The sequence below is a fragment of the Pseudophryne corroboree genome (genome assembly GCF_028390025.1).
Source record: "Pseudophryne corroboree isolate aPseCor3 chromosome 3 unlocalized genomic scaffold, aPseCor3.hap2 SUPER_3_unloc_54, whole genome shotgun sequence".
Classification (NCBI taxonomy): domain Eukaryota; kingdom Metazoa; phylum Chordata; class Amphibia; order Anura; family Myobatrachidae; genus Pseudophryne; species Pseudophryne corroboree.
The window spans coordinates 397,501-423,059 of NW_026967546.1; the positions used below are offsets into that span (position 1 = coordinate 397,501).

At 51.9% G+C, this 25,559-nt stretch overlaps 1 protein-coding gene across 1 annotated transcript in view; it reads right to left on the minus strand.

Annotated features, from left to right (window-relative positions):
• Positions 1-25,559, minus strand: part of LOC134984430 (oocyte zinc finger protein XlCOF6.1-like) — a 213,781-nt gene that overhangs the window by 63,270 nt on the left and 124,952 nt on the right. The window lies entirely within an intron of this gene.

Sequence of the window (25,559 nt, forward strand, 5' to 3'; positions counted from 1 at the left end):
GAGCACGTTACACCCACTGCGCCAGGTAGAGCACGTTACATCCACTGCGCCAGGTAGAGCACGTTACACCCACTGCGCCAGGTAGAGCACGTTACACCCACTGCGCCAGGTAGAGCACGTTACACCCACTGCGCCAGGTAGAGCACGTTACGCACATTGCGCCAGGTAGAGCACGTTATACCCACTGCGCCAGGTAGAGCACGTTACACCCACTGCGCCAGGTAGAGCACGTTACACCCACTGCGCCAGGTAGAGCACGTTACATCCACTGCGCCAGGTAGAGCACGTTACACCCACTGCGCCAGGTAGAGCACGTTACATCCACTGCGCCAGGTAGAGCACGTTACACCCACTGCGCCAGGTAGAGCACGTTACGCACATTGCACCAGGTAGAGCACGTTACACCCACTGCGCCAGGTAGAGCACGTTACATCCACTGCGCCAGGTAGAGCACGTTACACCCACTGCGCCAGGTAGAGCACGTTACGCACATTGCACCAGGTAGAGCACGTTACACACAATGCACCAGGTAGAGCACGTTACATCCACTGCGCCAGGTAGAGCACGTTACACCCACTGCGCCAGGTAGAGCACGTTACGCACATTGCGCCAGGTAGAGCACGTTACACCCACTGCGCCAGGTAGAGCACGTTACACCCACTGCGCCAGGTAGAGCACGTTACACCCACTGCGCCAGGTAGAGCACGTTACACCCACTGCGCCAGGTAGAGCACGTTACGCACATTGCGCCAGGTAGAGCATGTTACACCCACTGCGCCAGGTAGAGCACGTTACACCCACTGCACCAGGTAGAGCAAGTTACACCCACTGCGCCAGGTAGAGCACGTTACGCACATTGCACCAGGTAGAGCACGTTACACCCACTGCGCCAGGTAGAGCACGTTACACCCACTGCGCCAGGTAGAGCACGTTACACCCACTGCGCCAGGTAGAGCACGTTACACCCACTGCGCCAGGTAGAGCACGTTACACCCACTGCACCAGGTAGAGCACGTTACGCACATTGCGCCAGGTAGAGCACGTTACACACACTGCGCCAGGTAGAGCACGTTACACCCACTGCGCCAGGTAGAGCACGTTACACCCACTGCACCAGGTAGAGCACGTTACACCCACTGCACCAGGTAGAGCACGTTACACCCACTGCGCCAGGTAGAGCACGTTACGCACATTGCAGCAGGTAGAGCACGTTACACACAATGCACCAGGTAGAGCACGTTATACACATTGCACCAGGTAGAGCACGTTACACACATTACAGCAGGTAGAGCACGTTATACACATTGCACCAGGTAGAGCACGTTACGCACATTGCGCCAGGTAGAGCACGTTACACCCACTGCGCCAGGTAGAGCACGTTACATCCACTGCGCCAGGTAGAGCACGTTACACCCACTGCGCCAGGTAGAGCACGTTACGCACATTGCACCAGGTAGAGCACGTTACACACAATGCACCAGGTAGAGCACGTTACACCCACTGCGCCAGGTAGAGCACGTTACACCCACTGCGCCAGGTAGAGCACGTTACGCACATTGCGCCAGGTAGAGCACGTTACACCCACTGCGCCAGGTAGAGCACGTTACATCCACTGCGCCAGGTAGAGCACGTTACATCCACTGCGCCAGGTAGAGCACGTTACACCCACTGCGCCAGGTAGAGCACGTTACATCCACTGCGCCAGGTAGAGCACGTTACACCCACTGCGCCAGGTAGAGCACGTTACATCCACTGCGCCAGGTAGAGCACGTTACACCCACTGCGCCAGGTAGAGCACGTTACGCACATTGCACCAGGTAGAGCACGTTACACCCACTGCGCCAGGTAGAGCACGTTACATCCACTGCGCCAGGTAGAGCACGTTACACCCACTGCGCCAGGTAGAGCACGTTACGCACATTGCACCAGGTAGAGCACGTTACACACAATGCACCAGGTAGAGCACGTTACACCCACTGCGCCAGGTAGAGCACGTTACGCACATTGCGCCAGGTAGAGCACGTTACACCCACTGCGCCAGGTAGAGCACGTTACATCCACTGCGCCAGGTAGAGCACGTTACACCCACTGCGCCAGGTAGAGCACGTTACACCCACTGCGCCAGGTAGAGCACGTTACACCCACTGCGCCAGGTAGAGCACGTTACGCACATTGCGCCAGGTAGAGCACGTTATACCCACTGCGCCAGGTAGAGCACGTTACACCCACTGCGCCAGGTAGAGCACGTTACACACACTGCGCCAGGTAGAGCACGTTACACCCACTGCGCCAGGTAGAGCACGTTACACCCACTGCACCAGGTAGAGCACGTTACACCCACTGCACCAGGTAGAGCACGTTACACCCACTGCGCCAGGTAGAGCACGTTACGCACATTGCAGCAGGTAGAGCACGTTACACACAATGCACCAGGTAGAGCACGTTATACACATTGCACCAGGTAGAGCACGTTACACACATTACAGCAGGTAGAGCACGTTATACACATTGCACCAGGTAGAGCACGTTACGCACATTGCGCCAGGTAGAGCACGTTACACCCACTGCGCCAGGTAGAGCACGTTACATCCACTGCGCCAGGTAGAGCACGTTACACCCACTGCGCCAGGTAGAGCACGTTACGCACATTGCACCAGGTAGAGCACGTTACACACAATGCACCAGGTAGAGCACGTTACACCCACTGCGCCAGGTAGAGCACGTTACACCCACTGCGCCAGGTAGAGCACGTTACGCACATTGCGCCAGGTAGAGCACGTTACACCCACTGCGCCAGGTAGAGCACGTTACATCCACTGCGCCAGGTAGAGCACGTTACATCCACTGCGCCAGGTAGAGCACGTTACACCCACTGCGCCAGGTAGAGCACGTTACATCCACTGCGCCAGGTAGAGCACGTTACACCCACTGCGCCAGGTAGAGCACGTTACATCCACTGCGCCAGGTAGAGCACGTTACACCCACTGCGCCAGGTAGAGCACGTTACGCACATTGCACCAGGTAGAGCACGTTACACCCACTGCGCCAGGTAGAGCACGTTACATCCACTGCGCCAGGTAGAGCACGTTACACCCACTGCGCCAGGTAGAGCACGTTACGCACATTGCACCAGGTAGAGCACGTTACACACAATGCACCAGGTAGAGCACGTTACACCCACTGCGCCAGGTAGAGCACGTTACGCACATTGCGCCAGGTAGAGCACGTTACACCCACTGCGCCAGGTAGAGCACGTTACATCCACTGCGCCAGGTAGAGCACGTTACACCCACTGCGCCAGGTAGAGCACGTTACACCCACTGCGCCAGGTAGAGCACGTTACACCCACTGCGCCAGGTAGAGCACGTTACGCACATTGCGCCAGGTAGAGCACGTTATACCCACTGCGCCAGGTAGAGCACGTTACACCCACTGCGCCAGGTAGAGCACGTTACACCCACTGCGCCAGGTAGAGCACGTTACATCCACTGCGCCAGGTAGAGCACGTTACACCCACTGCGCCAGGTAGAGCACGTTACATCCACTGCGCCAGGTAGAGCACGTTACACCCACTGCGCCAGGTAGAGCACGTTACGCACATTGCACCAGGTAGAGCACGTTACACCCACTGCGCCAGGTAGAGCACGTTACATCCACTGCGCCAGGTAGAGCACGTTACACCCACTGCGCCAGGTAGAGCACGTTACGCACATTGCACCAGGTAGAGCACGTTACACACAATGCACCAGGTAGAGCACGTTACACCCACTGCGCCAGGTAGAGCACGTTATACCCACTGCGCCAGGTAGAGCACGTTACGCACATTGCGCCAGGTAGAGCACGTTACACCCACTGCGCCAGGTAGAGCACGTTACACCCACTGCGCCAGGTAGAGCACGTTACACCCACTGCGCCAGGTAGAGCACGTTACACCCACTGCGCCAGGTAGAGCACGTTACACCCACTGCGCCAGGTAGAGCACGTTACGCACATTGCGCCAGGTAGAGCACGTTACACCCACTGCGCCAGGTAGAGCACGTTACACCCACTGCACCAGGTAGAGCAAGTTACACCCACTGCGCCAGGTAGAGCACGTTACGCACATTGCACCAGGTAGAGCACGTTACACCCACTGCGCCAGGTAGAGCACGTTACACCCAGTGCGCCAGGTAGAGCACGTTACACCCACTGCGCCAGGTAGAGCACGTTACACCCACTGCACCAGGTAGAGCACGTTACACCCACTGCACCAGGTAGAGCACGTTACGCACATTGCGCCAGGTAGAGCACGTTACACACACTGCGCCAGGTAGAGCACGTTACACCCACTGCACCAGGTAGAGCACGTTACACCCACTGCGCCAGGTAGAGCACGTTACACCCACTGCACCAGGTAGAGCACGTTACACCCACTGCGCCAGGTAGAGCACGTTACGCACATTGCAGCAGGTAGAGCACGTTACACACAATGCACCAGGTAGAGCACGTTATACACATTGCAGCAGGTAGAGCACGTTATACACATTGCAGCAGGTAGAGCACGTTACACCCACTGCGCCAGGTAGAGCACGTTACACACAATGCACCAGGTAGAGCATGTTACACCCACTGCGCCAGGTAGAGCACGTTACACACAATGCACCAGGTAGAGCATGTTACACACACTGCGCCAGGTAGAGCACGTTATACACATTGCAGCAGGTAGAGCACGTTATACACATTGCAGCAGGTAGAGCACGTTACACACACTGCGCCAGGTAGAGCACGTTACACACATTGCAGCAGGTAGAGCACGTTACACACACTGCGCCAGGTAGAGCACGTTATACACATTGCAGCAGGTAGAGAGCGTTATACACATTGCAGCAGGTAGAGCACGTTATACACATTGCGCCAGGTAGAGCACGTTACACCCACTGCGCCAGGTAGAGCACGTTACATCCACTGCGCCAGGTAGAGCACGTTACACCCACTGCGCCAGGTAGAGCACGTTACACCCACTGCGCCAGGTAGAGCACGTTACACCCACTGCGCCAGGTAGAGCACGTTACGCACATTGCGCCAGGTAGAGCACGTTATACCCACTGCGCCAGGTAGAGCACGTTACACCCACTGCGCCAGGTAGAGCACGTTACACCCACTGCGCCAGGTAGAGCACGTTACATCCACTGCGCCAGGTAGAGCACGTTACACCCACTGCGCCAGGTAGAGCACGTTACATCCACTGCGCCAGGTAGAGCACGTTACACCCACTGCGCCAGGTAGAGCACGTTACGCACATTGCACCAGGTAGAGCACGTTACACCCACTGCGCCAGGTAGAACACGTTACATCCACTGCGCCAGGTAGAGCACGTTACACCCACTGCGCCAGGTAGAGCACGTTACGCACATTGCACCAGGTAGAGCACGTTACACACAATGCACCAGGTAGAGCACGTTACACCCACTGCGCCAGGTAGAGCACGTTACACCCACTGCGCCAGGTAGAGCACGTTACGCACATTGCGCCAGGTAGAGCACGTTACACCCACTGCGCCAGGTAGAGCACGTTACACCCACTGCGCCAGGTAGAGCACGTTACACCCACTGCGCCAGGTAGAGCACGTTACACCCACTGCGCCAGGTAGAGCACGTTACGCACATTGCACCAGGTAGAGCACGTTACACCCACTGCGCCAGGTAGAGCACGTTACACCCACTGCACCAGGTAGAGCAAGTTACACCCACTGCGCCAGGTAGAGCACGTTACGCACATTGCACCAGGTAGAGCACGTTACACCCACTGCGCCAGGTAGAGCACGTTACACCCACTGCGCCAGGTAGAGCACGTTACACCCACTGCGCCAGGTAGAGCACGTTACACCCACTGCACCAGGTAGAGCACGTTACACCCACTGCACCAGGTAGAGCACGTTACGCACATTGCGCCAGGTAGAGCACGTTACACACACTGCGCCAGGTAGAGCACGTTACACCCACTGCGCCAGGTAGAGCACGTTACACCCACTGCACCAGGTAGAGCACGTTACACCCACTGCACCAGGTAGAGCACGTTACACCCACTGCGCCAGGTAGAGCACGTTACGCACATTGCAGCAGGTAGAGCACGTTACACACAATGCACCAGGTAGAGCACGTTATACACATTGCACCAGGTAGAGCACGTTACACACATTACAGCAGGTAGAGCACGTTATACACATTGCACCAGGTAGAGCACGTTACGCACATTGCGCCAGGTAGAGCACGTTACACCCACTGCGCCAGGTAGAGCACGTTACATCCACTGCGCCAGGTAGAGCACGTTACACCCACTGCGCCAGGTAGAGCACGTTACGCACATTGCACCAGGTAGAGCACGTTACACACAATGCACCAGGTAGAGCACGTTACACCCACTGCGCCAGGTAGAGCACGTTACACCCACTGCGCCAGGTAGAGCACGTTACGCACATTGCGCCAGGTAGAGCACGTTACACCCACTGCGCCAGGTAGAGCACGTTACATCCACTGCGCCAGGTAGAGCACGTTACATCCACTGCGCCAGGTAGAGCACGTTACACCCACTGCGCCAGGTAGAGCACGTTACATCCACTGCGCCAGGTAGAGCACGTTACACCCACTGCGCCAGGTAGAGCACGTTACATCCACTGCGCCAGGTAGAGCACGTTACACCCACTGCGCCAGGTAGAGCACGTTACGCACATTGCACCAGGTAGAGCACGTTACACCCACTGCGCCAGGTAGAGCACGTTACATCCACTGCGCCAGGTAGAGCACGTTACACCCACTGCGCCAGGTAGAGCACGTTACGCACATTGCACCAGGTAGAGCACGTTACACACAATGCACCAGGTAGAGCACGTTACACCCACTGCGCCAGGTAGAGCACGTTACACCCACTGCGCCAGGTAGAGCACGTTACGCACATTGCGCCAGGTAGAGCACGTTACACCCACTGCGCCAGGTAGAGCACGTTACATCCACTGCGCCAGGTAGAGCACGTTACACCCACTGCGCCAGGTAGAGCACGTTACACCCACTGCGCCAGGTAGAGCACGTTACACCCACTGCGCCAGGTAGAGCACGTTACGCACATTGCGCCAGGTAGAGCACGTTATACCCACTGCGCCAGGTAGAGCACGTTACACCCACTGCGCCAGGTAGAGCACGTTACACCCACTGCGCCAGGTAGAGCACGTTACATCCACTGCGCCAGGTAGAGCACATTACACCCACTGCGCCAGGTAGAGCACGTTACATCCACTGCGCCAGGTAGAGCACGTTACACCCACTGCGCCAGGTAGAGCACGTTACGCACATTGCACCAGGTAGAGCACGTTACACCCACTGCGCCAGGTAGAGCACGTTACATCCACTGCGCCAGGTAGAGCACGTTACACCCACTGCGCCAGGTAGAGCACGTTACGCACATTGCACCAGGTAGAGCACGTTACACACAATGCACCAGGTAGAGCACGTTACACCCACTGCGCCAGGTAGAGCACGTTATACCCACTGCGCCAGGTAGAGCACGTTACGCACATTGAGCCAGGTAGAGCACGTTACACCCACTGCGCCAGGTAGAGCACGTTACACCCACTGCGCCAGGTAGAGCACGTTACACCCACTGCGCCAGGTAGAGCACGTTACACCCACTGCGCCAGGTAGAGCACGTTACACCCACTGCGCCAGGTAGAGCACGTTACGCACATTGCGCCAGGTAGAGCACGTTACACCCACTGCGCCAGGTAGAGCACGTTACACCCACTGCACCAGGTAGAGCAAGTTACACCCACTGCGCCAGGTAGAGCACGTTACGCACATTGCACCAGGTAGAGCACGTTACACCCACTGCGCCAGGTAGAGCACGTTACACCCAGTGCGCCAGGTAGAGCACGTTACACCCACTGCGCCAGGTAGAGCACGTTACACCCACTGCACCAGGTAGAGCACGTTACACCCACTGCACCAGGTAGAGCACGTTACGCACATTGCGCCAGGTAGAGCACGTTACACACACTGCGCCAGGTAGAGCACGTTACACCCACTGCACCAGGTAGAGCACGTTACACCCACTGCGCCAGGTAGAGCACGTTACACCCACTGCACCAGGTAGAGCACGTTACACCCACTGCGCCAGGTAGAGCACGTTACGCACATTGCAGCAGGTAGAGCACGTTACACACAATGCACCAGGTAGAGCACGTTACGCACATTGCAGCAGGTAGAGCACGTTATACACATTGCAGCAGGTAGAGCACGTTATACACATTGCAGCAGGTAGAGCACGTTATACACATTGCAGCAGGTAGAGCACGTTATACACATTGCAGCAGGTAGAGCACGTTACACCCACTGCGCCAGGTAGAGCACGTTACACACAATGCACCAGGTAGAGCATGTTACACCCACTGCGCCAGGTAGAGCACGTTACACACAATGCACCAGGTAGAGCATGTTACACACACTGCGCCAGGTAGAGCACGTTATACACATTGCAGCAGGTAGAACACGTTATACACATTGCAGCAGGTAGAGCACGTTACACACACTGCGCCAGGTAGAGCACGTTACACACATTGCAGCAGGTAGAGCACGTTACACACACTGCGCCAGGTAGAGCACGTTATACACATTGCAGCAGGTAGAGAGCGTTATACACATTGCAGCAGGTAGAGCACGTTATACACATTGCGGCAGGTAGAGCACGTTATACACATTGCAGCAGGTAGAGCACGTTATACACATTGTACCAGGTAGAGCACGTTATACACATTGCAGCAGGCAGAGCACGTTATACACATTGCAGCAGGTAGAGCACGTTATACACATTGCAGCAGGTAGAGCACGTTATACACATTGCAGCAGGTAGAGCACGTTATACACACTGCACCAGGTAGAGCACGTTACACACACTGCGCCAGGTAGAGCACGTTACACACAATGCACCAGGTAGAGCACGTTACACCCACTGCGCCAGGTAGAGCACGTTACACCCACTGCGCCAGGTAGAGCACGTTACACCCACTGCACCAGGTAGAGCACGTTACACCCACTGCACCAGGTAGAGCACGTTACACCCACTGCACCAGGTAGAGCACGTTACACACACTGCACCAGGTAGAGCACGTTACACCCACTGCACCAGGTAGAGCACGTTACACCCACTGCACCAGGTAGAGCACGTTACACACACTGCACCAGGTAGAGCACGTTACACCCACTGCACCAGGTAGAGCACGTTACACCCACTGCACCAGGTAGAGCACGTTACACCCACTGCACCAGGTAGAGCACGTTACACCCAGTGCGCCAGGTAGAGCACGTTACACACACTGCACCAGGTAGAGCACGTTACACACACTGCACCAGGTAGAGCACGTTACACCCACTGCGCCAGGTAGAGCACGTTACACCTACTGCGCCAGGTAGAGCACGTTACACCCACTGCACCAGGTAGAGCACGTTACACCCACTGCGCCAGGTAGAGCACGTTACACCTACTGCGCCAGGTAGAGCACGTTACACCCACTGCACCAGGTAGAGCACGTTACACCCACTGCACCAGGTAGAGCACGTTACACCCACTGCACCAGGTAGAGCACGTTACACCCACTGCGCCAGGTAGCGCAAGTTACACCCACTGCGCCAGGTAGAGCACGTTACACCCACTGCGCCAGGTAGAGCACGTTACGCACATTGCGCCAGGTAGAGCACGTTACACCCACTGCGCCAGGTAGAGCACGTTACACACACTGCGCCAGGTAGAGCACATTACACCCACTGCGCCAGGTAGAGCACGTTACACCCACTGCGCCAGGTAGAGCACGTTACGCACATTGCGCCAGGTAGAGCACGTTACACCCACTGCGCCAGGTAGAGCATGTTACACCCACTGCGCCAGGTAGAGCACGTTACGCACATTGCGCCAGGTGGAGCACGTTACACACATTACGCCAGGTGGAGTACTAATATGCTAATGCCATCATTCAATACAGTATGACTAAAATAACATTAAAAAAAAAAACACTTAGATTTCTAGGTGACCAGCACTATGTTACATCAGTGATAGTTATGGTAAAGACACTGCAACAGCAAGGTTTTCAGGAACACAGTGTAATGTATAGGGATTTTCAGAACAACTCACACACTTTGACGGAAGGCACTGAGAGAGGGGTGCTGAACGGGAGCGGCCTGAGACTACCCTGCTGTGCCGCCTCCCGCTGGCCGGTGCTGACCCCGGCGCTTAGTAGCGCTGCAGACCGTTCTTCTTTCCATCCCCCTGATTGTCCGCCACGGAGTACTGGGCGGACGCCGCTCACACTCGGACCCGCTGATGTACAGGCCGGGCTGCAACTGGGGGGGGGGGGGGGGGGGGGGAGCGCTGATAGCCGCCACTGCCAGTTACGCGGCAATACATGAAAGCGGACACGGAGCAGACAGAAGGGGGTGGGGCCTGTGAGGCTAAGTGGGAGGTGCCGGCAGGAGAGGGAGCGGTGTGCGCGCAGAGCAGACAGTGAGGAGAGGCGGGAGTGAACATACTCTCGATCTCCTCCCCTTCCAAGTTCCTCCCTCTGCTGCCGTGGAGACAAAAACTGACTGACAGCACAGGACAGCGGTGTTAGTCAGAGCGCGTCCTGAGGGACCCGGCGGTTTTTTATTTTTGAGTCCCCACCATCAATAATGGGGTAAAATACGCGCCATAGCGCGTTTTTGCGATCACTGCTCCTCCTGTATAATAATATTATTATTATTATTACTATTAGTAGTAGTAGTAGTAGTAGTAGTAGTAGTAGTAGTAGTATTATTATCAAACAACAACAACAAATGCACACCAGAGGCTACTCCCCCTGTATAATAATAATAATAATAATAATAATAATAATAATAATAATAATAATAATGCTTCCCCTGTATAATAATAACAGGACACCACAGGCTGCTCATCCTGTATAAAAACAGGATACCACAGGCTGCTCCAACTGTACAATAATAATAACAGGACACCACAGGCTGCACCCCCTGTATTATAATAATAATAAGAAGAAGAATTTACTTACCTATAATTCTATTTCTCGTAGTCCGTAGTGGATGCTGGGACTCCGTCAGGACCATGGGGAATAGCGGCTCCGCAGGAGACTGGGCACAAAAGTAAAAGCTTTAGGACTACCTGGTGTGCACTGGCTCCTCCCCCTATGACCCTCCTCCAAGCCTCAGTTAGGTACTGTGCCCGGACGAGCGTACACAATAAGGAAGGATTTTGAATCCCGGGTAAGACTCATACCAGCCACACCAATCACACCGTTCAACTTGTGATCTAAACCCAGTTAACAGTATGATAACATGAGGAGCCTCCAGAACAGATGGCTCACTACAACAAAACCCGAATTTTTGGCAACAATAACTATGTACAAGTATTGCAGACAATCCGCACTTGGGCGCCCAGCATCCACTACGGACTACGAGAAATAGAATTATCGGTAAGTAAATTCTTATTTTCTCTGACGTCCTTGTGGATGCTGGGACTCCGTCAGGACCATGGGGATTATACCAAAGCTCCCAAACGGGCGGGAGAGTGCGGATGACTCTGCAGCACCGAATGAGAGAACTCCAGGTCCTCTTTAGCCAGGGTATCAAATTTGTAGAATTTTACAAACGTGTTTTCCCCTGACCACGTAGCTGCTCGGCAAAGTTGTAAAGCCGAGACCCCTCAGGCAGCCGTCCAAGATGAGCCCACCTTCCTTGTGGAATGGGCATTGACAGATTTTGGCTGTGGCAGGCCTGCCACAGAATGTGCAAGCTGAATTGTACTACAAATCCAACGAGCAATAGTCTGCTTAGAAGCAGGAGCACCCAGCTTGTTGGGTGCATATAATATAAACAGCAAGTCAGATTTCCTGACTCCAGCCGTCCTGGAAACATATATTTTCAGGGCCCTGACTACATCCAGTAACTTGGAATCCTCCAAGTCCCCAGTAGCCGCAGGCTCCACAATAGGTTGGTTCAGGTGAAACGCTGAAACCACCTTAGGGAGAAATTGAGGGCGAGTCCTCAATTCCGCCCTATCAAAATGAAAAATCAGGTAAGGGCTTTTATAGGATAAAGCCGCCAATTCTGATACGCACCTGGCTGAAGCCAGGGCCAACAGCATTACCACTTTCCATGTGAGATATTTTAAATCCACTGTGGCAAGTGGTTCGAACCAATGTGATTTTAGGAATCCCAAAACCACTTTGAGATCCCAGGGTGCCACTGGAGGCACAAAGGGAGGCTGTATATGCACTACCCCCTTTACAAAAGTCTGGACTTCAGGAACTGAAGCCAATTCTTTCTGGAAGAAAATCGACAAGGCCGAAATTTGAACCTTAATGGATCCTAATTTTAGGCCCATGGACAGTCCTGTTTGCAGGAAATGCAGGAAACGACCTAGTTGAAATTCCTCTGTCGGGGCCTTCCTGGCCTCGCACCACGCAACATATTTCCTCCAAATACGGTGATAATGTTGTGCAGTTACATCCTTCCTGGCTTTGATCAGGGTAGGGATGACTTCATCTGGAATGCCTTTTTCCTTCAGGATCCGGCGTTCAACCGCCATGCCGTCAAACGCAGCCGCGGTAAGTCTTGGAACAGACAGGGTCCTTGCTGAAGCAGGTCCCTTCTTAGAGGTAGAGGCCATGGATCCTCCGTGAGCATCTCTTGAAGTTCCGGGTACCAAGACCTTCTTGGCCAATCCGGAGCCACGCGTATAGTTCTTACTCCTCTCCGTCTTATAATCCTCAGTACCTTTGGTATGAGAGGCAGAGGAGGGAACACATACACTGACTGGTACACCTAAGGTGTTACCAGAGCGTCCACCGCTATTGCCTGAGGGTCCCTTGACCAGGCGCAATACCTGTCTAGTTTTTTGTTGAGGCGGGACGCCATCATGTCCACCTTTGGTTTTTCCCAACGGTTTACAATTACTTGGAAGACTTCTGGATGAAGTCCCCACTCTCCCGGGTGGAGATCGTGTCTGCGGAGAAAATCTGCTTCCCAGTTGTCCACTCCGGGAATGAACACTGCTGACAGTGCTATCACATGATTTTCCGCCCAGCGAAGAATCCTTGCAGCTTCTGCCATCGCTCTCCTGCTTCTTGTGCCGCCCTGTCTGTTCACGTGGGCGACTGCCGCGATGTTGTCCGACTGCATCAACATCGGCTGACCCTGAAGCAGAGGCCTTGCTTGACTTAGGGCATTGTAAATGGCCCTTAGTTCCAGGATATTTATGTGAAATGACTTTTCCATGCTTGACCACAAGCCCTGGAAGTTTCTTCCCTGTGTGACTGCTCCCCAGCCTCTCAGGCTGGCATCCGTGGTCACCAGGACCCAGTCCTGAATGCCGAATCTGCGGCCCTCTAGAAGATGAGCACTCTGCAACCACCACAGGAGAGACACCCTTGTCCTCGGAGATAGGGTTATCCGCTGATGCATCTGAAGATGCGATCCGGACCATTTGTCCAGCAGATCCCACTGAAAGGTTCTTGCGTGGAATCTGCCGAATGGAATCGCTTCGTAAGAAGCCACCATTTTTCCCAGGACCCTTGTGCATTGATGCACTGACACTTGGCCTGGTTTTAGGAGGTTCCTGACTAGCTCGGATAACTCCCTGGCTTTCTCCTCCGGGAGAAACACCTTTTTCTGGACTGTGTCCAGTATCATCCCTAAGAACAGCAGACGTGTCGTTGGAATCAGCTGCGATTTTGGGATATTTAGAATCCACCCGTGCTGTCTTAGCACTACTTGAGATAGTGCTACTCCGACCTCTAACTGTTCCCTGGACTTTGCCCTTATCAGGAGATCGTCCAAGTAAGGGATAATTAAGACGCCTTTTCTTCGAAGAAGAATCATCATTTCGGCCATTACCTTGGTAAAGACCCGGGGTGCCGTGGACAATCCAAACGGCAGCGTCTGAAACTGATAATGACAGTTCTGTACCACAAACCTGAGGTACCCTTGGTGAGAAGGGCAAATTGGGACATGGAGGTAAGCATCCTTGATGTCCAGAGACACCATATAGTCCCCTTCTTCCAGGTTCGCTATCACTGCTCTGAGTGACTCCATCTTGAATTTGAACCTTTGTATGTAAGTGTTCAAGGATTTCAGATTTAAAATAGGTCTCACCGAGCCGCCTGGCTTCGGTACCACAAACAGCGTGGAATAGTACCCCTTTCCCTGTTGCAGGAGGGGTACCTTGATTATCACCTGCTGGGAATACAGCTTGTGAATGGCTTCCAATACTGCCTCCCTGTCAGAGGGAGACGTTGGTAGACTTCAGGAACCGGCGAGGGGAAGACGTCTCGAATTCCAATTTGTACCCCTGCAGGATCCAGGGGTCCACTTGCGAGTGAGCCCACTGCGCGCTGAAATTCTTGAGACGGCCCCCCACCGTGCCTGAGTCCGCTTGTAAGGCCCCAGCGTCATGCTGAGGACTTGGCAGAAGCGGGGGAGGGCTTCTGTTCCAGGGAAGAGGCTGCCTGATGCAGTCTTTTTCCCCTTCCTCTGCCCCGGGGCAGAAATGAGTGGCCTTTTGCCCACTTGCCCTTAGGGGGATGAAAGGACTGAGCCTGAAAAGACGGTGTCTTTTTCTGCTGAGAGGTGACCTGGGGTAAAAAGGTGGATTTCCCGGCCGTTGCCGTGGCCACCAGGTCCGATAGACCAACCCCAAATAACTCCTCCCCTTTATACGGCAATACTTCCATATGCCGTTTGGAATCCGCATCACCTGACCACTGTCGCGTCCATAACCCTCTTCTGGCAGAAATGGACAGCGCACTTACTCTTGATGCCAGGGTGCAAATATCCCTCTGTGCATCTCGCATATATAGAAATGCATCCTTTAAATGCTCTATAGTCAATAATATACTGTCCCTATCCAGGGTATCAATATTTTCAGTCAGGGAATCCGACCAAACCACCCCAGCACTGCACATCCAGGCTGAGGCGATTGCTGGTCGCAGTATAACACCAGTATGTGTGTATATACTTTTTAGGATATTTTCCAGCTTCCTATCAGCTGGTTCCTTGAGGGTGGCCGTATCAGGAGACGGTAATGCCACTTGTTTTGATAAGCGTGTGAGCGCTTTATCTACCCATGGGGGTGTTTCCCAACGCGCCCTAACCTCTGGCAGGAAAGGGTATAATGCCAATAATTTTTTAGGAATTATCAGTTTTTTATCGGGGGAAACCCACGCTTCATCACACACCTCATTTAATTCATCTGATTGAGGAAAAACTACGGGTAGTTTTTTCACACCCCACATAATACCCTTTTTTGTGGTACTTGTAGTATCAGAAATGTTCAAAACCTCCTTCATTGCCGTGATCATGTAACGTGTGGCCCTACTGGAAATCACGTTTGTTTCCTCACCGTCGACACTGGAGTCAGTGTCCGTGTCTGGGTCTGTGTCGACCATCTGAGGTAACGGGCGCTTTAGAGCCCCTGACGGTGTTTGAGACGTCTGGACAGGCACTAGCTGATTTGCCGGCTGTCTCATGTCGTCAACAGTTTTTTGTAAAGTGCTGACGCTATCACGTAATTCCTTCCATAAGACCATCCAGTCAGGTGTCGACTCCCTAGGGGGTGACATCACTATTACAGGCAATTGCTCCGCCTCCACACCATTTTCCTCCTCATACATGTCGACACAAACGTACCGACACACAGCACACACACAGGGAATGCTCTGATAGAGGACAGGACCCCACTAGCCCTTTGGGGAGACAGAGGGAGAGTTTGCCAGCACACACCAGAGCGCTATATATATACAGGGATAACCTTATATAAGTGTATTTCCCTTATATAGCTGCTGTATAGATTTATCTGCCAAATTAGTGCCCCCCCTCTCTTGTTTTACCCTGTTTCTGTAGTGTAGGACTGCAGGGGAGAGTCAGGGAGACGTCCTTCCAGCGGAGCTGTGAGGGAAAATGGCGCTTGTGTGCTGAGGAGTTAGGCTCCGCCCCCTTCTCGGCGGACTTTCTCCCGCTTTTTTATGGAAAACTGGCAGGGGTTAAATGCATCCATATAGCCCAGGAGCTATATGTGATGTATTTTTTGCCATGTAAAGTGTTTTTATTGCGTCTCAGGGCGCCCCCCCCCCCAGCGCCCTGCACCCTCAGTGACCGGAGTGTGAAGTGTGCTGAGAGCAATGGCGCACAGCTGCGGTGCTTTGCGCTACCTTATTGAAGACAGGACGTCTTCTGCCGCCGATTTTCCGGACTCTTCTTGTCTTCTGGCTCTGTAAGGGGGCCGGCGGCGCGGCTCTGGGACCCATCCATGGCTGGGCCTGTGATCGGTCCCTCTGGAGCTAATGTCCAGTAGCCTAAGAAGCCCAATCCACTCTGCACGCAGGTGAGTTCACTTCTTCTCCCCTTAGTCCCTCGATGCAGTGAGCCTGTTGCCAGCAGGACTCACTGAAAATAAAAAACCTAATTTAAACTTTTACTCTAAGCAGCTCAGGAGAGCCACCTAGTATGCACCCTTCTCGTTCGGGCACAAAAATCTAACTGAGGCTTGGTGGAGGGTCATAGGGGGAGGAGCCAGTGCACACCGGGTAGTCCTAAAGCTTTTACTTTTGTGCTCAGTCTCCTGCGGAGCCGCTATTCCCCATGGTCCTGACGGAGTCCCAGCATCCACAAGGACGTCAGAGAAATGTGATTATCAGGTGATGTGTATATAAGGGCCCCCATACCTGCTCTCCCCTGTACAATACATGATAGTCTCCTCTTACCCAGTGATGTGAGGGGCCAGTGATTCTCCATCATCATGTCCTTGTATAGAAACCTGTGTTCCTCTATATACTCCCCCTCCTGCATGGAGACATAGACAGTGACATCCTGACACCTTATAGGAACCTGACACACACAGTGATACAGTCATCACCCAGACACGTCCCCCTGGTGTTACTGTATAATGCCCCATTCCCAGCAGTCACCCCTCCAGTCATCACCTAGACACGTCCCCTAGTGTTACTGTATAATGCCCCATTCCCAGCAGTCACCTCTCCAGTCATACCCAGACACATCCCCTGATGTTACTGTATAATGTCCCATTCCCAGCAGTCACCTCTCCAGTCATCACCCAGACACGTCCCCCGGTGTTACTGTATAATGCCCCATTCCCAGCAGTCACCTCTCCAGTCATCACCCAGATACGTCCCCTGGTGTTATTGTATAATGCCCCATTCCTGGCAGTCACCTCTCCAGTCATCACCCAGACATGTCTCCTGGTGTTATTGTATAATGCACCATTCCCAGCAGTCACCTCTCAATTCATCACCCAGACACCCCCCCTGGTGTTACTGTATAATGTCCCATTCCCAGCAGTCACTTCTCCAGTCCTCACCCAGACACATCCCCTGGTGTTACTGTATAATGTTCCCATCCCCAGAAGTCACCTCTCCAGTCATCACCCATACACATCCCCTGGTGTTACTGTATAATGCCCCATTCCTGGCAGTCACCTCTCCAGTCATCACCCAGACACATCCCCTGGTGTTACTGTATAATGTCCCATTCCCAGCAGTCACCTCTCCAGTCATCACCCAGACACATCCCCTGGTGTTACTGTATAATGTCCCATTCCCAGCAGTCACCTCTCCAGTCATCACCCAGACACATCCCCCGGTGTCACTGTGTAATGTCAAGGGGTCAGCTTGCTGGGGGTAGCTTGCATGGAATTTAACAAGTGTGGAATTAAGAAGTGTGTTATCCGAACAGTTAAATAAACAGTTGAACAAACATTGAGCACCATCAAGGAAAGGTAATTTACTTAAACAACTTATTCCTACACAACTTAACCCAAAATTATCTCACAAACGACCACAGCATGTTCATCAAACTACTGTTTCTTATTTCAATTCATGGAATTCTCACCAAATTGAACACATTCTACACTCACCCTAAAACTCACCCCTCTGTGCACATTACAGCTTCTATTCTCCACTCCCCTCTTCTAACCACTCATGAGCTTTATACTTACTTCTCTGCAAGTACTTTGACAACCACAATTGGCCACCAGAATAAACACTCGCAAACATCCAACAATATTTATCTCACTCTTCTGCTTTTATTAGCTGGTGCCATATCACCAAATCCAGGCCCCAACCACCTGTCCCTCTCACACTCAGCTATCTCATAACAACATAGAAATCCATCTAACCTCATAAATATCACGTGTCTCCCATCCCCCTCCAAGTCACTAAAATGTGGCTTATGGAATGCATGCTCTGCTTGTAACAAATTACCATCCATCCATGACCTCTTTATCTCTCACAACTTTAATCTGCTGGCTATAACAGAAACATGGCTCACACAATCAGACTCGGCCTCCCCTGCAGCACTGTCACACGGTGGTTTCCACTTCACACACACCCCCAGGCCTGGTAATAGTAAAGGTGGTGGGGTTGGAATCTTACTGTTCCAATTTTTCACATACACTGTTCTACCGCAGGTTCCATCACTCGCATTCACATCATTTGAAGTTCACTCTATCAGGATTTTTACCTATTCTCTCTGCATTTTGCAGCTATCTATCGCCCTCCTGGGCAACTCGAACAACAATTTCTAGAAGATTTTTCTGCCTGGCTTCTGCACATCTTATCCTCTGACATCTCCACCATCATTAAGGGCGATTTCAATTTAGCTCTTGACAGTCCACAATCTGTTCATGCCTCCAAACTCTTCTCTCTAACCTCCTCTCTTGGCCTCACCCAATGGTCTGACTCCTCTACTCATCAGGAGGGCCACTGCCTTGATCTTGTGTTCACCAGGCACTGCTCAGTTTCTGAATTCATTAACACTCCTTTCCCTCTCTCTGATCACAACCTGATCACCTTCACAATCTCTTCTATTACTCTAAATTCTATGACACTAAAACCTAGCAAGCCTCCTAAGACCTGCAGAAATACTAACAATATACATTTTCAACAACTTTCCACTTCTCTGCAACAACTGCTCTCACCAATCCCTACATTTACCACATCTGACACTGCTGTATCCCACCTGCACAAGACCCTAGAGCATGGGTCTTCAACCTGTGGCCCTCCAGCTGCTGCGGAACTACACATCCCACCATGCCCTGCCACAGTTTTGCTATTAAGGCATGGTAAAACTGAGGCAGGGCATGCTGGGATGTGTAGTTCCGCAGCAGCTGGAGGGCCACAGGTTGAAGACCTATGCCCTAGAGAGTGCCCTTGATGAAGTGGCTCCAGCTACCCATCACACTCCACGTAGGCTTAGATGTCAACCATGGCACTCTAAATCATCAAGACACCTACAAAAACTGTCACGTAAAGTAGAACGTCAGTGGCGTAAATCTCAGAATCCTCAGATATAAGACCACCTACCACTCCTATCATCAGGCCCTGGACACTGCCAAACATATTTCTAATCTCTCATCTCTTCTCATGCCACCAACCCCAAGCAACTTTTTAATACATTTAAATCACTTCTTTACCCTCCCTCACCTCCCCCACTAGCTACTATCAGTGCCTACAACAGCACAAACCAGTCCAGGTGGTTACTCCATATACCGGCCCTGTTTGAATGTTACCGATCAATCCCATGTAGTTTCTCCTCCATGCCTGGGGTGGCGCTCTCTGCTCCGGTGTTCAGAGTGCTGCTCTGTATCTGCAGCTTGATTAGTAGCTGCTACCACAGCTGTGAGCAGCACCTGTACTCACTACTTAGGCCAGCCACACAGGCTCCCTGTTGCCAATTCATCGAGTCAAGATTGTTATAGCTCCTGGTCCTGGTCATGCTGATCTCTGCTGCTAAATCGACCTAAGAACTGCCAGTGCTCTCGTTCCCAGCGAGTTTCTCCGCAGTCTACCCCAGTGTCTCCGGTGCTTCCAGCATTAACTGCTGCACAGCTTCCAGCGTTCTCAAGCAGCTTCTGGACTTTAATGTGTCTCGGTCATCAGCGTGCTGGGAGTCAGTGTCTGCATCAGTCTTTAAGTATCATTTTCAAGTTCCTAGAATCATCAGTGTCTCCAGTCACCGTGTACTACTCTGCAAACCACCAGTGTCTTTAACCATTATTCTCAAGTTCCTGGAATCATCAGCGTCTTCAGTCATCGCTTACAACTTTGCAAATCATCTTTGTTTTCAATCATCATTCACAAGTTCCTTAACTCATCAGCATCTTCAGCATACTTGCCTACCTGACCCTCTCCATGAGGGAGAAAATGCTCTGTTCCTGGACTTTCCTGGTAATGTATGATTGCAACCACCTGTGGTGAAACACCTTTCTTATCAATTACTTGGCTCACCACAGGTGATTGCAATCATACATTACCAGGAAAGTCCAGAAACAGAGCATTTTCTCCCTCATGGAGAGGGCCAGGTAGGCATGTATGATCTTCAGTCACCATTTACAAGTCTGCAAATCACCAGTGTCTTCAATCATCATTCACAAGTTCCTTAACTCATCAGCACCTTTGGTCACCGTACACAAGTTTACAAATCATCAGTGCCATCCTGTGTTCCAGTTACAGTGCAATCCTGCAACCCTGGTACGTGCATACTCTACCACAGTCTACATCATTCTCATGTACTCACAGTTTCCTGGCATCCCATGTCTCCTCAGTTTTCCCTTTGTGTTCTCCAGTTATTCCTGCTTTATATTTATTGTTTACAGTTGTACGTTGCTTTAATAAACTAGTTATTATTCTGTGAACCTCAGTCCCTGCTAATATGTTTTCACACTGGGAGATCCAAACGAATTCTGACAATCCACCACGGGACTTATACAGCGGCCTTATCGATCTCGCCGCAACAGCGGTTCACATGCCGACAATACCAACAGCGCCCATATCCCAGGGCCAATCAGCCCAATGGTAAAGCTGTAGTGGCAGCACAAACAAGGTACGAGTCACCTCAAGTCCCGTATAAGAGACGGGAATCCAAACTGCCCCCAGTCTGAAAAATTGACTATGGTTTATATATCCACCACGGGATCTTCACTATTTAGTGGCAATACCATCCCCACTGTGGACACGGTCCACACGCCGCTTCTATCAACAGTGATAACATCTTGGGACCGTTACCCATACAATCCAGCTATAGTGGAAGAGGTGATGTAATCCTGGAGGAGAATATACATCAAGCGCATAACGGATTTTCCACCAATGGACTTGACGGTTCTCTTCTCATCAGTTCCGCGCCGGCACCCACCTGGGCTTGGCATATAAACGTTTTTTTATCTTCCAGCAGTTGTTTTTAAGCCACAACGAATATTTTCTTTCCGGGGACGCCCGGTTGGATATATTGGTCATATTACCACAGAACAATTACATTAATATATGTATTTGGTTTCTAGCTGCTTTTTATATGAATGTGTAACTACTGTTAATTAATTATACAAGTGTTATGAAATTGCTACACAATTGTACAAGAATAGTTAATATTTAATAGCAATATATACAGATACAAAAGTATTTATTTATAATAAAGTAATTTTAATAACTATTGGACTCCATGGCTGTTATCTTGTTGGGTACAGTGTTTTGATATATGAGCGCCCCTATTATATTTCTTTCATCTAGTTATTCCTAATAGGAGCAATACACAACTCCTATATATTGGTGAACGTATACCAAGCATTGTCCCCACCATTGGAATTTTTAAAAAATATTTTTTCTGATTTTATTAAATTGATGCAGGCGCTGCAAATAATAGTGTTTTGTGTATCAGTGCACAAGAACTTGCCTCCTACTTCAAGGATAAGAGTGATAAAATCCGAGATGGAATGGTACGCTCTTCCTCAGCCAGTGACCTGCTCAATTCCCTACCTGAACCCTCTGGCACTTTCTCTTCATTTGATCCCACAAGTGAAGATGAAGTATCATCAGTCTTTCCATCCTCCTACTCCACTACCTCTCCTCTTGATCCTATACCCTCACAGGTCAGTAAAACTTTGTCTCCTGTGCTTATCCCAACCTTAACTAAAATCTGTAATCTCTCTCTCTACTGGTATCTTTCCTTCTCTGTTTAAGCATGCAGTGATTACTCCCAGTCTAAACAAACACAACTCTGACCCAAACACAATCTCTAACTACCGTCCATTTCTCAGCTACCAGGTCCCTCCAAGCTACTTGAGAGACTTGCCTACACTTGCCTTACACACTTTCTTAACTCCCACAACTTATTGGACCCACTTCAGTCAGGCTTTCATGCCCAACACTCCACAGACACTGCACTGACCAAAGTAGTGAATGATCTAGACACTGCTAGATCTAAAGCCCATTACACACTACTCATTCTTCTAGATCTCTCTGCTGCTTATGACATCATTGACCACTCTCTTCTCATACAAATACTACAATCTCTAGGTCTTCAGGACACGGTCCTCTCCTGGTTCTCATCCTACCTATCTAATCGCTCTTTCAGTGTTCACTTCTCTGATTCTACCTCTTCTTCTATACCTCTACCAGTTGGAGTACCGCAAGGCTCAGTCTTGGGTCCTCTGCTGTTCTCAATCTATACCTCATCTCATCGCTGGGTGATCATATCATACAACCCATTAAGAACCTAGCAATCTGGTGGACCATTATGCAACAGGTAGCATCAATCCTTCTGTATCAATGCCTATTCCCCCATAGATTGTAAGCTTGCGAGCAGGGCCTTCCTACCTCTATGTCTGTCTGTTTTTACCCTGTTTTGTTCTATTACTGTTGTTCTAATTGTAAAGCGCAACGGAATATGCTGCGCTATATAAGAAACTGCTAATAAATAATAAATACAACACAGGCCGCTCCCCCTGTATACTATGACAGCACAGAAAGCTACCCCTGTATATTATGACAACACATGCCGCACCCCCTGTATACTATGACAGCACAGGAAGCTACCCCTGTATATTATAACAACACAGGCCGCTGCCCCTGTATATTATGACAACACAGGCCATGCCTTCTGTATAGAAAGAAAATACATTCCGATCACCCTATATAATACTAGTAACAAGACACCACAGGTCCCTCCACTTGTATATTGTGACAACACAGGCCGCTCCCCCTGTATACTATGACAGTACAGGATGCTACCCCTGTAATATGACAACACAGGCCACTCCTTCTGTATAGAAAGACAATACATGTCGCTCACCCTATATAATAAAAGTAACAAGACACCACAGGCCACTTACCCTGTATAAAAGGGCAACACAGGCTGCTCCCCCTGTATAGTAGGATGTCATAATCCACTACCCCTGTATAGGAGGATGCCCCAGGTCGCTCCCCCTGTACAGTAGGACAACACATGCCACTCCCCTGTATTTTAATACAGCTCCCCTGAATATTAATACAACATATGCCGCTCCACCTGTATAGTACAATGCCACAGGACACAACACCTGTAATGTCCCGTTTATAGAATTACAGTAACGGCGGGGTCTGCGCCACCTGTATCACGGTAACGGCGGGGTGTGCGCCCTCTGTACTACGGTAAGGGTGGGGACTGCGCCACCTGTATTACGGTAACGGCGGGGTCTGAGCCCTGTATTACAGTAACGTCGGGGTCTTGCGCCACCTGTATTACGGTAAGGGTGGGGACTGCGCCACCTGTATCACAGTAACGGCGGGGTCTGCGCCTCCTGTATTACGATAACGGCTGGGTCTTGCGCCACCTGTATTACGGTAACGACGGGGTCTGCGCCACCTGTATTACGGTAACGGCGGGGTCTGAGCCACCTGTATTACGGTAACAGCGGGGTCTTGCGCCACCTGTATTACGGTAACGACGGGGTCTTCACCACCTGTATAACGGTAACGGCGGGGTCTGAGCCACCTGTATTACGGTAACGGCGGGGTCTGAGCCACCTGTATTACGGTAACGGCGGGGTCTTGCGCCACCTGTATTACGGTAATGGTGGGGTCTGCGCTACCTCTATTATGGTAACGGTGGGGTCTGCACCACCTGTATTACGGTAACGACGGGGTCTGCGCCTCCTGTATTATGGTAACGGCGGGGTCTGCGCCACCTGTATTACGGTAACGGCGGGGTCTGCGCCACCTGTATTACGGTAACGGCGGGGTCTGCACCACCTGTATTACGGTAACAGCAGGGTCTGCACCACCTGTATTACGGTAACGGCGGGGTCTGCGCCACCTTTATTACGGTAACGGCGGGGTCTGCACCACCTGTATTACGGTAACGGCAGGGTCTGCGCCACCTTTATTACGGTAACGGCGGGTCTGCACCACCTGTATTACGGTAATGGCGGGGTCTGCACCACCTGTATTACGGTATCGGCGGGGTCTGCACCACCTATATTACAGTAACGGCGGGGTCTGCACCACCTGTATTACGGTAACGGCGGGGTCTGAGCCACCTGTATTACGGTAACAGCGGGGTCTTGCGCCACCTGTATTACGGTAACGACGGGGTCTTCACCACCTGTATAACGGTAACGGCGGGGTCTGAGCCACCTGTATTACGGTAACGGCGGGGTCTGCGCCACCTTTATTACGGTAACGGCGGGGTCTGCACCACCTGTATTACGGTAACAGCAGGGTCTGCACCACCTGTATTACGGTAACGGCGGGGTCTGCGCCACCTTTATTACGGTAACGGCGGGGTCTGCACCACCTGTATTACGGTAACGGCAGGGTCTGCGCCACCTTTATTACGGTAACGGCGGGTCTGCACCACCTGTATTACGGTAATGGCGGGGTCTGCACCACCTGTATTACGGTATCGGCGGGGTCTGCACCACCTATATTACAGTAACGGCGGGGTCTGCACCACCTGTATTACGGTAACGGCGGGGTCTGAGCCACCTGTATTACGGTAACAGCGGGGTCTTGCGCCACCTGTATTACGGTAACGACGGGGTCTTCACCACCTGTATAACGGTAACGGCGGGGTCTGAGCCACCTGTATTACGGTAACGGCGGGGTCTGCGCCACCTTTATTACGGTAACGGCGGGGTCTGCACCACCTGTATTACGGTAACGGCAGGGTCTGCGCCACCTTTATTACGGTAACGGCGGGTCTGCACCACCTGTATTACGGTAATGGCGGGGTCTGCACCACCTGTATTACGGTATCGGCGGGGTCTGCACCACCTATATTACAGTAACGGCGGGGACTGCACCACCTGTATTACGGTAACGGCGGGGTCTGAGCCACCTGTATTACGGTATCGGCGGGGTCTGCACCACCTATATTACAGTAACGGCGGGGTCTGCACCACCTGTATTACGGTAACGGCGGGGTCTGAGCCACCTGTATTACGGTAACAGCGGGGTCTTGCGCCACCTGTATTACGGTAACGACGGGGTCTTCACCACCTGTATAACGGTAACGGCGGGGTCTGAGCCACCTGTATTACGATAACGGCGGGGTCTGCGCCACCTTTATTACGGTAACGGCGGGGTCTGCACCACCTGTATTACGGTAACGGCAGGGTCTGCGCCACCTTTATTACGGTAACGGCGGGTCTGCACCACCTGTATTACGGTAATGGCGGGGTCTGCACCACCTGTATTACGGTATCGGCGGGGTCTGCACCACCTA